The sequence below is a fragment of the Antechinus flavipes genome, chromosome 6, assembly GCF_016432865.1.
Source record: "Antechinus flavipes isolate AdamAnt ecotype Samford, QLD, Australia chromosome 6, AdamAnt_v2, whole genome shotgun sequence".
Lineage (NCBI taxonomy): Eukaryota > Metazoa > Chordata > Mammalia > Dasyuromorphia > Dasyuridae > Antechinus > Antechinus flavipes.
Window position 1 is genome coordinate 7,127,390 of NC_067403.1, and position 15,499 is coordinate 7,142,888.

At 38.2% G+C, this 15,499-nt stretch overlaps 1 protein-coding gene across 2 annotated transcripts in view; it reads left to right on the forward strand.

The window, feature by feature from the left end:
• C1QTNF7 (C1q and TNF related 7) overlaps nt 1-15,499 on the forward strand; it is a 118,823-nt gene that overhangs the window by 32,803 nt on the left and 70,521 nt on the right. The window contains exon 1 of one of the 2 annotated variants that reach the window (XM_051965537.1): nt 10,736-11,044. The exons of the other annotated variant lie outside the window; for it this stretch is intronic. The gene's annotated coding sequence lies outside the window, so the exon portion shown is untranslated. Of the gene's footprint in view, nt 1-10,735; nt 11,045-15,499 lie in introns of those variants that run through there. 2 annotated transcript variants of the gene reach the window in all.

Consider the following 15,499-nt stretch of genomic DNA (forward strand, 5'->3'; position numbering starts at 1 on the left):
TTCTCTGTACCATCTTGACATCTGCTCTCCCAAACCTGGAGTCTATAAACAACTGTACCTGCTTCTGCCTTCTCCATCACAAATTCCCAGGCACCAGGTCAAGCCTTAGGGATGCCAAGAAAGGCAAAACCAAGCAATGGCAACCAAACAAATATCTTCCCTGAGAGAACTTGCATTCAAAAAAAGGAAATCATGTAAAATGGCCGAGTACATACAGAGTAGATGTAATACAATCTAATCGGTGGCCAGATCTTGCTAATTACCCTTCTTTGACATGTTTTCTATCTATCCCCTTCTCACTACTCACATGACCGCCATCTTAATTTAATCAATCATTCAACAAACATTTATTTAACATTTCCTTGTGCCAGGCAGTGGACTAAATCCAAAGAAGATTATGGGAACTGAGTGTGGACCACAACATAATATTTTCACTTTTTGTTGTTGTGTCTCTGCATTTTGTTTTCTTTGTCATTTTTTCCCTTTTTTATTTGAATTTTCTTGTGCAGCACGATAACTATGGAAATATGTATAGAAGAATTGCACATGTTAAACATATATTGGTTACTTGCTGTCTAGGAAAGGAGAGAAAAATTTGAAACACAAGGTTTTGCTAGGGTGAATGTTGAAAACTATCCTTGCATGTGTTTTGTAAAGAAAAAGCTTAAAAAAGAATTACACATGTTTAACATATATTGGATTACTTGCTGTCTAGGGAGGGGGGAGTGAAGAGAAGGAAGGGAGAAACATTTGAAATACAGGGTTTTGCAAGGGTAAATACATGGCTTTTGAAAATAAAAAAACATTGTTTAAAAAAATACTGAGCATACATACCAAGACAAAAATGAAACCTCACTCCTACCTCACACTCTCGCACTCCCTCTAGCCTTGCCCTTAAGGAGTTTACATTCTAACAAAGGAGACAACTCATAAAGATATATATCACTCCATTCAATCAAATCTCTATTCAATCAAAGTGTGGGATCAAGTCCCCAATTGACTGCTTCTCTCCTAAAGGTTCTAGAAGTAATTTGAAGGGGCTCAGGTTGTCAAATGCTTACGAGCTCCCATATAGTATGTTGCCCATGGATTCCAGACAGAATTACTTATTTTTTGTTAATGAGTATTTACTGAGATAGTATGCTACTAGTTAGCATAAAGAACAATCTCCCCTAATATTTAGGATCTACAAAGTCCAGGAGAAATGGGGATTTCTAGTCTACCTTCTAGGGTTCTGAATCTGCTGTTCTTCATCGTTGTGTTGAGTTTGGCTGTAGGGACTTCTCTCAACTCTTGGTTCAGGTGCAGCTTTCAGCCCTTGGTGTTGTTGCAAGACCATGGCTAGGGACACAAATGGAAAGTCCAATTCTGGGAGCCTCTTGAAGTTCACAAAGCTGTCCTCTGGTCACTGGGAGAGGCAGAAGGAGAAGAAAAGCTCAATTTCCACCCCAACTACTCTCTCCTCTGTTTACAGACACAAGGGTCCAGCTCCTCGAATTGTTCTAACGTTTGGCGGCCAAAACAGCTGCTGCCTGCCCTTCTCCAAAATGCACAGATCCGGGACTCAGATGGTTTCTTTGGCCATCAATCCCAGTGCACTTTCTGTGCAGTCTCGATAGCTCAAATTGCTTCACTTCTTCCAAGCTGAATAAGGCCTTGTTCATACCTAATTTCCCTCCCCCTTGGGTATTTTATTCCATAACTGAATCAGAGTCCTCCTCATGTGCTGACATTCCCTCACTAAATCTCAGGACATATCTCATTACTGTCCATTGAATAGATCACTAAATCTCAGGACATATCACATCACTGTCCATTGAATAGATCACTAAATCTCAGGACATATCACATCACTGTCCATTGAATAGATCACTAAATCTCAGGACATATCACATCACTGTCCATTGAATAGATCACTAAATCTCAGGACATATCGCCTCACTGTCCATTGAGTAGATCACTAAATCTCAGGACATATCGCCTCACTGTCCATTGAACAGATCCCAGAGAAATCACTGTAACCTAAAGAAGTCAGAATCTCTGGTGGGAAAGGAGCAAGGGCAAGCTGATCACATCTGCTGAGAGGCTTTCCCGGGGAAACAGTGCCCTGGCCCAGAAGCAGGCAGATTCATGGCACGTTGAGAATAAAAGAAACTGCCCGGAATGGGTGTCCCCTCCACTACCTTCAGCTAACACAGCTGTGTTATGTCTGCACTAGATTTGTGTTCTGGGAACAAACTAAACAGTCTGTCCACACAGAGGGCAGAGTGTATGTCGGATCTTCCCTTTCTGTGGCAAAAATAGGATCCCTTGCTTAGCAATTAAAAAAAAGTTTCGATGAATTATTGTCTCTGAGACATAGTCTGATCCACACCCCAGAATGTAATTATAGACGAAACTGTGGTTTGGGGTCGGACTTCTTACACTCACATATCTGGAATCGTTTCCCAGAGCATCCATTATGGAGGCCACTTTAGAGGCAAACAGCACATAGTTGGCGCCCTGGAAAAGCTTATTCACACCCCACTTAGGTCACAACCTAGTCTCCTTTTGAGGAAGCTTGCCAAACAGTGATGGCTCTATCCACTGCGCCACTTAACTGACCCTAAAATATTAAAGAAAATAAATAAACTCAGAGTCCCAGATTAAGAATCCCTATCCCTAAACCTTACACAGGAACACATACTCCAGTCTGCTCTTAGTGATACACGTTAGTGTAACTGTTGCTGTTATTTGTCCTTAGTTCTCAAAGAGGGCCATGACAATAGGAAGCTAATGCTATGACTTGTAAGTGAATTGGACTTAAATGAGGAAGGGCTATGCAAAGTCACCAGCCTCAGTTTCTCCTCCAGAGCCATCTGGAGGCAAGACATCCATCAGAATGACTGGAGATGACCCTGAATGCAGAGGGGACCTTGGTCTTGGTCTCAATTTGCCTGAGGCAACACTCAATTGGTGGTTGAGGCTAGGTAAGAAATGAGGCAGAGAATGGTCTCTTTTACGCAGTTTAAAAAAAACTAGACTCTTCCGCTATACCATGATAACTAACGCTCAGTTCCGGTGGTTTGTTTGTTGATTTCTTAAGAACATTTTGCAGAATGAATTGGGAATTTGTCATCTGTTTGTTCATGAAGGATAGCGACCTTTTGGTATATAATTTTGGTCACTTCATCATGTTTTTTTAAGTATTTAAAAGGTGCTAAATGTTTGTAACCTAAACTAGATTAGACAATTTTTATCCTAAATCTAAGATCCTTAAGGATGAACATAATAATTATCTGTTCTTTTATTGCTATCATGAATTTCTTTAAATAAAAACGCTGGAATCTGTCATTGTTAGAAAGTCCAACACTACTTTGTCAATATATTGTTGGCCAAATTAATGTGGATGTTTTTAAGGGTCTTTATGTTCTACTCCTGAATGTAAGGTTTTGGTTTGGTTTAGTTTTTTTTAATAGACTCTATCTGCAGATATATCAAAAATAGTTCATTCAATAAGTCTAATGGTCTATATGTATTACTTAGTTTTACTATTGCTCTGTGAAGTGCCATATGTTCCTGAAGAAATTTGATACGTTTTTAACTTGCTTATCATATAATCTAAGAACATTTATTAATATTCCTCCTTTTTGAAGAGGAAATGATAATCACTCCTTGTGGTAGGCTGTATTTTGTTAATATTATGTGAATTTTTGCTTGGATTATTATTAGTAGTCATAATGATAATAATATAACAAAGTATTAGTTACAAATACATTTACTAAATATTTTCCTCATATCATCCTGTTGAAACAGCCAAATAGGGAAAATATCTCTAAAAGACATTGAGGGTTTGGGGGTTGGGTGGGAATGAGCTCTTGGAATTACATTCTTTTCAAGGGGATTTTTCATTTTTATTTTTAGCCTTTTAAAAAACTACTCTTCGAAATGGAAACTGGTGAGAATTCCAAGCTCTTTTTTGGAGTTCTTAGTATTAATTTTAAGAAAGCTGTGTAAACCGGGCAAGGCATCTCAATTACAAACAAAATATGCTTTGAAGCTGTGCCCATATTTTAATGTTTTCAATAAAAATTTAAAAATAAAGTCAGAAAGAAGGCATTTTCCAATCTTCAAAGGAGAACTATGGTCAGATAGAGTAGTCTCTTGAAATACTGTAGTTGGAATGCTGTGAATTGTGTTGCTCATGGTTAGGTGCCGAGTCCTTAAAAATTAATGTATTTTTACCAAATCCTATAGCTTTAGGCAAGATAGGATTTCCATTGAAAGTTAAAAATTAATAATTGGATTTTCAGTTGAAGATAGATGTTCCCAGAATTATCTAAAGAGCACAGAGCAGGAAAGACAACATATATACACCTCCCACAAAATTCTGATAACATTAATAGTTCAGATTACCAGTTTACCAAACCTGTTTCCAACCAAGCCCTAGTAAATGGAGGAAAAGTAGTGAAGAAGGATTTTACCTTTCTCATTATCACCAGTGACAACTGCCAACCAACCCACTGCTACCAGTCAGATGTAGGAACCCTGAAAGTGGCAACAGGTCTCCCATCACTGGCCCTGCTTCCAGCCTAACCATGACAGCCATTACCAGGGAAGCAGCCCCTGTGGAAAAGGAGTCGCCCATCAGTCAAACAACTGCCACAAACAGGGAAGGAAAGGCAAGACATAAAGCAAGGTAAGGGAGATTCAGGAGGCAGCATTGGCCGGCAAGTCAAATCACCCCCGCCACTACAACAACAACAACCTCCACTATCTCTCCTCAGATCCTAGTGGAAACAACTGGGGATCTTGATCCCAAGAGCCTTGCTAACAGTCATGTTTCCAAATCAGGTTATCTATTGGGGAAGTAACCGTGGTGGAGGGAAAGCCTGGTGAGTGCTCCTGCAGGTGCTGTGGCCACAGCTCTTAAATACCCAGAATGGAAAGTTGCTGCCCCCCAAGTCTTGGCCACTATTAAACAATTCCACACCAGAAATTGATAGCATTCTCCCAGTGTTGTTGCTTAGTCATTCCGACATGTCCAACCCTTTGTAGCTATCTTTTCTTAGTAGAAGAAAAACCATGAAAAGTTGAGTTCTCAACCTTCTCTCCCTGTTCCTGATCATCTAAACAGATGCTACACTTTTCCCTTGCATTCCCTTAAAAAAAACCTTATTTCTCTGCACATAAAAATCAAGATCAATTATGAATGCTTTGTACTACTTTTTAATGTATCATTTGAGTCCAGAGAAATCAGATAGGGGAAAAGCAGGGGCTATTTAGAATACACAAAGATTTTAAAAGGAAAAAAGTCTGATGCTATCTTGGCAGTCCAAGCTTAAGCTTGTATTGTTTCATTAATAATAAATCATCTTAATAAGTTTCTCAAAATAAGAGAGAAAAGACCATGTGGACCTGAGAATTAATTTGCTTCTAGGCTCAAAAATTGAGTCCGTAGCCAAAGCAAATCAGTTTAAAAAGGCATTCTGTGTATCTTCCGCCCCCCATGAGAAAGGAAAGGAGTCAGGGGAAAGAGGCAGTGACCAAAAGGAAAGGTTATATTGCCCTGAACTGTCCTTAGTAGGAAGAAACTCGAATGGTTTGAGAGGAATCTATCCTTTTCTTTTCAAGAAGAAAAAAAGGAAAATTCTTAGACAGCTTTGCCCTCCACAGGAATATTTTCTGGCTACAAACATAAAACCAAGCACAGATTTTTGAAGTACTGCAGTTGAGACTTCCTTCTAAATAACATTGAGTCATTTAGGACCACGTTTTGTGTGTGGTCATTCAATCCGATTCATTGTCATGTCCCATAACCCATATTTCTCTTATCTTGTTCATAAGAACTGCAGGAAAGCCTTTGTCAAATGTTTCATTTGAATATAAGTAAATTAGGTGAGCCATAGTCACTTGAATTATTGTTGTTGCTGTAGTTGAATATTTCAGTTGTGTCCAACTCCCTGTGTCCTCAATTGGGGTTTTCTTGGCAAAGATACTGTTTTGCCATTTCCTTCTCCAGCTCATTTTATAGATGAGGAAACTGAGGCAAATAGGATTAAGTGACTTGCCCTGAGACAGATAGCTAGTAAGTGTGAAGGAGGCACTTATAAGTCCCTTGATATGCCAATCTAATAATTTAATACTTCAATGGATCCATTACCTCATTAGTATGAGAATTGTCTCTAAAGTGACCGTTCAAACTCATTCACCATCTTCCCTATCAAAAAACAAAATAAGACTCATCTAGCCACACTTTTCTTGATGAAACCATCTAAGATCTTTGTGATTATTACTTCCCATCTAGATGTTCACTAACAATATATTCCTTTAACAATATGTCCTAGAATTCTGCCAAGACTCTAAATCAGACTCATTTACCATCAATTTTTTTACTTTTTTTTTTTGAAAACAGTATATTTTCCCTTCCCCACTCTTATAGTGCCTCTCCTATTCTTCACAATATTTCAAATATCACTGTCCATGGGTCAGCAATTACATCTACTGATTCTTTCACTGCCCCAGGATATAGTTCATCTAGGTATGATGACATGAACTCCTCAAGAATCTAGGTACCTGTTATTTTCACCTTCCTCAGTTGGATTTGAACACTATATTAGATATTTGGGGCTCATACTTCTCAGAACAAAGATCATTCTGCTTGACAGAAAATAAAAAGCAAAACAAAAGTTGAGTAGTTCTACTTTCTCTCGATTTATATCATTAACCTATTAACTCCAAACAATAGTATCATCCTTTCTTTCATTTTCCTCTTTTCTCCAATATAATTTTATAAAAAACCAATGGATGATTTTCTTTGATTTTCTTGACAACTTAGCTCATTCTGACCTTTAGTACTTCTGGCACCATTCTTAAAGGATTATGTTATGGTTTCATATTCATCTTCTATTATTACCCTTGTTTATATCTTCTGTACATGCTTTTTTATCTGATCAGTGAATTTCCTGTGCATGCATATAAGTTTCTTAAGAGAAAACTTCATTTTTCTCCTTATTAGAATAATTTCTTCTTGTTTTAAAGACATTGTTTTTGAGGGTTTCCCATTTTTCCCAGAATGACTTCTCTTATAGAATTTTAGATTATGACATCCTGAAACCTTTGAAATATGTTCTTTGAAAAAAGGGTCGATATTGGACTTTTGACTGGCTTTCCCCTCTATTATTATGAATTATAAAAAAGGAGTGATCACTTCCTATCCAAGATCTGCTCATTTCCTTACACTTTTTCTCCTTGTTAGTCAGAAACAGGTCTAAGATGTCAGTTACTTCTGAAATGTACCTTTTGAAGACTGAAATTCTATTTAAGATGAGTCTAAGAATTAGTTATTCTGCTTTGGAGAGAGATAGACACAGAGAGAAAGAAAAGGGGGAATGGAGCATACACTCCATCAGAAGATTCGGTTAATAGAATACTCCTTTTGTACTAAATACAAAGTCAGGCTTATAATTTATTTCCTCAATCCCTCATTAATTTATTTCTTCTGTTTTGGTAACCTATATAGAATATTCTAATTTCAGGATCATTTCTGTTAATTTCCACCTAAATGTTGTTCATCCTAGGAAATATTCTTCTAAACCCACATTTCAGTCATGAGTTCAATACAACTCTCAGTAATACCTGAGATCAAATTTGCCTCCTTACTTTAAAATCTCTTGATCTTAAATCAACTTTGCTTGTTAGATGCACCTTTCACATTCATACTTACATTTATAATGCTGATCTCAGTTTTAGTGCTGGACTCTCTGAAATTAATCTTTCCTGTATTTCTCTTATGTTTCTTCCTGTATTATAGACACCATCTTTAATATTTAGTTTGAGACTTATGTATAGCCATATTAAAGCCTCTTTTATTAGATTTAGGAGATCCTTTGGAAAAAAAATACATATGTATTTTTGTACTCCATCTTCACTCAGTAAGCTGTCATTCCTGTATTTTAAACTATAACCCAACCATCTAGAATTCATCTACTCATTCATTCGAACGCCTACCTCTTCTCACCAATCCCATCTTTGCTTATTGAAATGATTACATCTTGGTCCAACTCAAATTCACATTCTTCCATGAAATCTTCCATATGTTCTTCAAATGAATGTGATAGCTCTTTCTCAGAATTGTCATGGCTCTCTATTTATTTTGCTGACATACATATTCATCCCCATAACTGTTTTATCTCTTTTGCAAAAAAAATCGGGAAAGAATAATTTCTTTTTTTCCCCTTGGCACTATGTATACCAGAGTTAACACTTCACTGTTTGTTGAATGAACAGGTAAATGAATAAACAGAACAGAACACTGGTGTCAGTTAATTCTTTTTCTTAACTATTTTTATTATGAACTCAATGGGCAATTTAATATAAAAAGAAGAATCAGAAAGATTATATATGACCCTGTGAATTTGATATATATAATTTAGTTTTATTAAAACTATATTATATTTAACATGATAGTAATAAAATTGTCCTTACTTTTTATATTTCTATTGAACTTTCTGCTCACTTCTCTGCATTTTTCAATGTTCTGTTGACAATCTTCTCTTTCTTTTGTAATGATCATGTACTGATTTATTTCCCCAAAGTCATTGAGGCAGCAGCTACTCTTCAAGAAGATTCAGGGTAACTTGAGAGATTTAAAGATGTCTTTTTTCTCAATTTATCAGCTCAGAGCCCTACTAACTTTTGGATGGATCCCTCACATTCCCTATTAGGTGTCAGTGATGAGACCCCAGTTCTTTTTAATCACTTAGCATCAATCAGTTTTTACAAAAGGATATTTACTTCAAAGATACAGCAAAAACAAACACAAGCAATTCCTTTTAGCCAAATTTCTACACCAAATGTATACCTAGCTGTGGTATGATTGCCAGTCTTCTTTTCAGTTACCACTGGCCTTTGGTTCTCAAAGATCATTTCTGGTTCCTTGGAACACCAGCTGCGAAATCCAACCTAAATTCTGATGCACAGATTCCTGTACCTCATTCTGCTAACCTCCAGATTAATCTCCTTCACTTAAAACAGAAAAAGATAAAAACAGAGGTCAATGACCAAGGTCTTTTTCCAAGACTATATAGCTTCAGAGAAGAAAAAATCCTATAATCTTCTCTTTTTTCAGCATTATCTCTCACTAGACACTGAGAAAAGGAGTCACATACTCAGAGAACAGATAAAGGGGAAATGGCCTAAAAAGACTGATGCTTAGATGGACAGGCCTTTTAAATGCCTCTAGAGACAAAAAAAAAAAAACCTTCTTTTTAATCATGTGGTTAGCCAACCAAAACAAGCAAAATAATATCCAAATATATTATATAGTTTCTCCAGGCACTTCATCCCCTATCATCATGACTTACCCCAAAACAGACTTTTCAGGTATCTATACCTGGGATAGTAGACCTTCCTTGCATTTTCTGAATCTCAGTTAATATACACAAATTCTCACCCCATAGAGAAGCCTTCATCAGAAGTAAGAGTGCAATTGAGCAAAACAAATCAGTTCATTGAGAATTCATTAGATCTGCAATTTACAGTGTTAAAGCATTGTCTGTGACATTGAGAAGATAATCCAGGATCACCAAGCTATTGTGGATTGGAGGCTGACACAACTTGATGACCTTCCTAACTTGATGACCTTAATTTTATCCAGGAGGCCATGATGCCTCTGATTTTACCCACTAAAAACTGTAACTCATAACTCCTTAGGGCCCCCACTGCTGCTTCTGCCCAATAAATTGGGCTATTTAAATAGAATTTTATTACACCTTAAGAAATAGCATGAGGAATTCCGAGAAACATGAGAAGATTTACATATACTGATGTGGAATAAAGGAAGCAGAACAATAACTGAAATAAGATTATGAAAACAGACTCTGATTAGTTGCAGTGACCAATAAATGATGCCTATTTCCCTCGCCTAGAGAGAAGTATGAGACTAAAGGAACATAATGGCTGTCAGACAAATGTCATTTTGCAAAGGAGTTGTGTTTAATTGTTTTTCTTTGTTTAGAGTGAGCTGACCCTAGATTTAGCAAGACCTAAGTTCATAAAAAATATGACTTCTGACACACCTGTGTGACCTTGAGCTAGTAACCTCCGTCTGCCTCAGTTTCTCCATTGTGACATGAGAATAAATATAGCACCTACCTCCCAGGGATGTTGTGACGATGATATAATCTAAATATGTCTCTTGGCATAGTGCTGGCACAAAGTAGAGCTTAATCCTTTCTTTGTTACAAGTAGGATTTAATGAGAAGTGACTATGATGTAAAAAAGGAAAGGTATCAATAAATTAAAAAAAATAAACGAAATGGAATCTTTGATTTTGCAGTGGAGAGACTGCTGGATTTAGTCACAATATTTGGGCTCAAAGTCTCATTCAGTCAGTTATTATGCAGGCCATTTAACCTCCCTTAGTCTCAATTTCCTCAACTGTAAATTGGGAGGCTAGACATGATGATATTTACTGTCATTTTCAGCTCTACATCTATCGTCCTGTGAAAAAATAATCTCTAACGTCCTTTGTGACTCCCTTACACCATAATAATGTGAACTATTTTCTAAAAAAGCAAGCAAAACGATTCTTGGAGATATGTCAAAACAGACTCATGGTTATTTGGGGGTTTGTTTGGGTGTTTTTCATGCCAAAGAGATCAGAGTGGTGTTTAACTTGAAGTATTACGGTTTGCTAATGTCAATTGTGCAGACGGTCTGTGTTGTTGCTCAAGGAGGAATTCAGTAATGAGCCAACAGATAGAGTAGGATATTTACTCTCGTTAGAGCGTTCAAGGAATGCTTCTTTGGGACTCGAGCCGTCGGGAAGTTGTTGTCCGAGAGCCGAGTCCTATGCCGCCCGCTCAGCAGTCTCTCACCGTGCGCCCCTCCTCCCCCAGGGTCTGGGGGAATTCTTTGGAGAGCAAATCAGGAAATTACTTATCATTCGGAACCAGTGGAGAGTTATGAGTGCTTGCCTGCTGACACGAAGGGCTTTTGAACCAAAACGTCTGCACGCACTATAATTTAAAGGCTTCAGATACTGGAAGGTCTTGGGATCCATGTAAGTAAACAACTGACAGAAACCTTCCTCCAGTTTTTATTTGGGGAGAAGTGTTCAAGAATGAAACCTTCGGGCTAACGTCAGTGGTATTTCTGCTCTGCTCTGCTCTTCTGAGAGTAGGAGGTGATCATTTTTGAGGAGGGAGGGAGTTGATGCATGTGTTCTAGGCTCAATCAGAGGAATGAACGGCCCTATAGAGAAAGCCTTGCTGGTCATCAGCAATCAACATGGAGATGGGGAGAAAGGGCAGGGACCGAGAGCTTCCCCCTCCTTGTTTCCCACAATCCAATTTCGTGAGCTACTCTCCCTCTGACAGCCAAGTCTCCTCACTTCTGACGCAAGAAAGGACACTTTGCATTTAACGAGATCTGTGATGTAGAGCCAAGGACCCATGCAAGTAACCAACAGTGGCTTATTACATAGACACTGATTTACTGAGTTGTCAGCGAGTCAGAAACAGAAGTATATGTGGTAGAAAAGAAAGTGCATAATTTTTTCTATGCCATAAGAGATCTACAAAATATTTTTCTAATTTACCAATAGGAAAAAATCCGTCCATTCCTTCTCAATGTAGAACAGATGTCAGACCCTCTTTTCTGCACCTTGAATTTAGATTTTAGACTCACTGACAGTTCAATATATCAATTTCTATGTAATAAGAATCTATCGCTTACTTTCATGTATAATGACCCTGAATGGTCACTTCTGCCCTGGGAGGCTTTTTTCTAAGAAAAGGAAGGTTCATTAAATGTTCTCTCTCTATAAATATGGAGTTCCCATTTTATTATCCGTATAGCTTATGATACACATGTATTTGTAGCTCCTAATTGTCATGAGTGAATAATCACCCAGAGTGGAGAAGCCTGTGCTCATCTACAGCCTGGGAACCTTTGTAAAAATTAAAACACACAATAGCTAGCTCTTAATATAAGTGACATAAATTATGCAAGTGCATCCTTAGTACTTCTCCAGCTATACAGACCATATCAGTACATTTCCTTCCTATATTACTGAAAGGTAGGGTATGGTAGTTGTTGAGTTTCTATTGGAAATAAGGATTGGAACCAGAATTGCATTGGAATAAGAATTTTCCAGGTGGGAAAACTCCATCTACCAAAAAACCCAACATTTTTCTCCAGCTAATAGCTAATCCTAATTAGCGTAAGAAAGAATCCCTTAAGAAGTCACATTGCTATTCAGTTTCACACTGCATATTTCCATGGGGCTGGGCACAATGATCATATTTTACATAAAATACAACTTTGAATTGTATGAATTATAATATGTAAGACCACTTCATGGGAATCGGTATCCACACCAATCAAGAACAAGCTGTATAATGTTAAGGAGTTATCTAACTACTGAGACATTATTGTACTGAAACAATGTTCTCCTGGCATTGATACCATACTGCCTCTCACATCATACCTTTTTGTGACCAATTCACATAAGTTGGAGTTGTTGTGTGTCAGTAATAATTAGGATTATTGTAGATTTTTGAAAACTTTTGTTGGTTCTGATGAATGAATCTTTGTAACTTTCCTAAAAGCTCAACTTTCTCTTCCCTACACCTGTTCAACTGAATAGACATAACCTCTGTCTCGATTTTATATCTTTCCCTTGTCTTTCGTCATAAATTTTTCGAAACATCTTGGTTTTTTCCAGCTTTAATTCCAGTTGACATTTGGCTTTTTTCTCAAATTATAACTTCTGGCTCACACTCCCACACACCCTGTGGTGATGAGACTTGGCTTTCTTCTTCTATGTTAGTAATTGTCAGCAGGAACCTAAGGCCTGTCAGAGGGGAGGAGGCTCTAGCATGTATTCAACTTAAGTTTGGTATAATGAGCAATAGCAGATTACTGTCTCACTGGGCAAAATTAATTCCATGGATTGATGTTCACTAATAGTAGTATACCACATGTTTGTAGAACATGTTATAGTTCTAAGATGCTTTCCTCATAGTAATCCCACAAGATAGGGAAGGCAAATATTATTACCATTTTACAGATGTAAATATCGGAACTCAAGATTCACTTGACAACTAGGCAAGTGTCATGGCTGCCGCTTGAGTTTTTGTCTCCTTCCTCTACCACCAATTTTTTTGGCACTCCATGTTACCATACCAACATCCTTCATTCTAAATGAATCCAAACACTAAAGTACCATTTTATCACAAGCATGTTAAAGGTCCATGCTTTCAATGGATAACTCTTTGTCAGTCTCATCCAACTTTTTACCCCCAATATGGCATCGAGTGCTTTATAAATACTTTGATGGTTTTATAGTTTCCTATGTGTGAATGTCTTTTCATGGTGCCGATCACAACTCATTTCCACATTCTCCAATGATTCTTGCCTATGTGGTTCTGTAAATTCTCCTTAGAAGAGCTATCTGATAGCCATAGTCTTGCCTCTGGTTCTTTGGATATTGAGTGGATGCATATGCAGCAGTTAACTTATCCAAAAATCCAGCCCTCATCTAATTTCTCTGTTCTGTTTCTTAATAGTTTATTTTCATTTGAGTATTACGAATTGATTTGAATTTTTGTGGACATTATTTGGCTAATGCTGAACATCAAGCCTGTGAATAATAGGCACAGTAGTAATGGAGTTTATTTGTACGGCTCCTGAAAAGTTACAGAGCCCAGTTCTATAAAGCCCTTTCTTATTTGTGACTTGATCTTCCTGATAGCCCTGTGATGTAGGTGGGCTTTGTTGATTTTTGTTGTTTAGTTGTTTCAGTCAAGTCTGACCCCATATGAGGTTTTCTCGGCAGAGACTCTGGAGTAGTTAGCCATGTCCTTCTCCAACTCATTTTACAGATGAGGAAATTGAGGCAAATTGGGCCAAGTGCCTTGACATGGGTCAGACTAGGTATCTGAAGCTGGATTTGAACTCAGGGAGATTAGTGTACCTGACTCCAGGCTCAGAACTTTGAGTCCTGTGACATCCCCCTTCCCCAGATTCCCTGTTAATTTTACAAGTGAAAGAAATGGTGTTAAGACTGGCTAAGTAGCTTGCATGTTTGTAATCCCTGTATGGGAGGCAGTGTAAGTAAAGTGATCATTTTACAGATGAGATATCTGAAGCCCTGGGAGGAAAAATGCAGAAGACTCAGCCTGATCTCACTTACTAGTGTGTGACTATATCATGTGCAACTAATACGTCAAATTCAACTAACACTGATCATATACCTTTGGGGCTCAGCTCTGTGCTAGCTGTTGAGAGCAATATAACATATAAGACTTAATCTCTCGGTTTGCCTCAGTTTCCTCATCTGTAAAATGAGCTGGAGAAAGAAATGGCAAACTAGTCTAGTATCTCTGCCAAGAAAACCCCCAGATGGGGTGACAAAGAGTCAAACATGGCTGATAAATGACTGAACAGAAAGAGCAACCTGGTGTACCCTGGTCAGAGTCGGGATTCAAAGGCAGCCTCCCACCTCCATCACTAAACAACTGTACCCTGGTCAGAGTTGGGATTCAAAGGCAGCCTCCCACCTCCATCACTAAACAACTGTATCCTGGTCAGAGTTGGGATTCAAAGGCAGCCTCCACCTCCATCACTAAACAACTGTACCCTGGTCAGAGTTGGGATTCAAAGGCAGCCTCCACCTCCATCACTAAACAACTGTACCCTGGTCAGAGTTGGGATTCAAAGGCAGCCTCCCACCTCCATCACTAAACAACTGTACCCTGGTCAGAGTTGGGATTCAAAGGCAGCCTCCCACCTCCATCATTAAACAACTGTATCCTGGTCAGAGTCGGGATTCAAAGACAGCCTCCCACCTCCATCACTAAACAACTGGGCTGTTCTCGGCCTCTCGTACATTCTCATTCCAGAGTTTCCCAAACTGTTCTGCAGAGCAGTGGAATTCTGTACCATGTGACTCGGGGTTTGGGAGAGGGCACTGACTGGGGAAATGTCAACATTATTTTTTCCTTCTAAGATGTTAAATGTGAAAGTATGTGTGTAGGGATCAAAACAAGCTCATTACATGTGGCAGAACATTCATTTGAAAATAGGTTCAAATTGATCTCTTTTGCTCCAAAGCTTCGCAGGGGCATCGATATTCCAACAACCCCCCTCTCACTCCACCCTACATTTATAGATTCTGTCAAAACAGTTCAAGACCAAAAGTGCCCTGCAGCCAAATTAGTTTGGGAAACTCTCCTTTAATTCTTTGTTTTGCTCCAAAGCATGGCAACCTTTTGACCCGCCCTCCAAAGTATGACAACATCCATCACTTTGACTGCATTTGGTCCTTTCAACAGGAGGAAATAGATGGAATCTTGCCATGTGATATGTAACTCATAAACTTTCCTCACGGAACCCGGCAATTTGTAGTTGCTGCTGTGCTATATGATATTTCCTGGTTTTTATTTCTTGGGGAAAACAACTACATTCAGCAAACATTATACACTCTGTGATAAGCATTGTTGCTGTGGTTCAG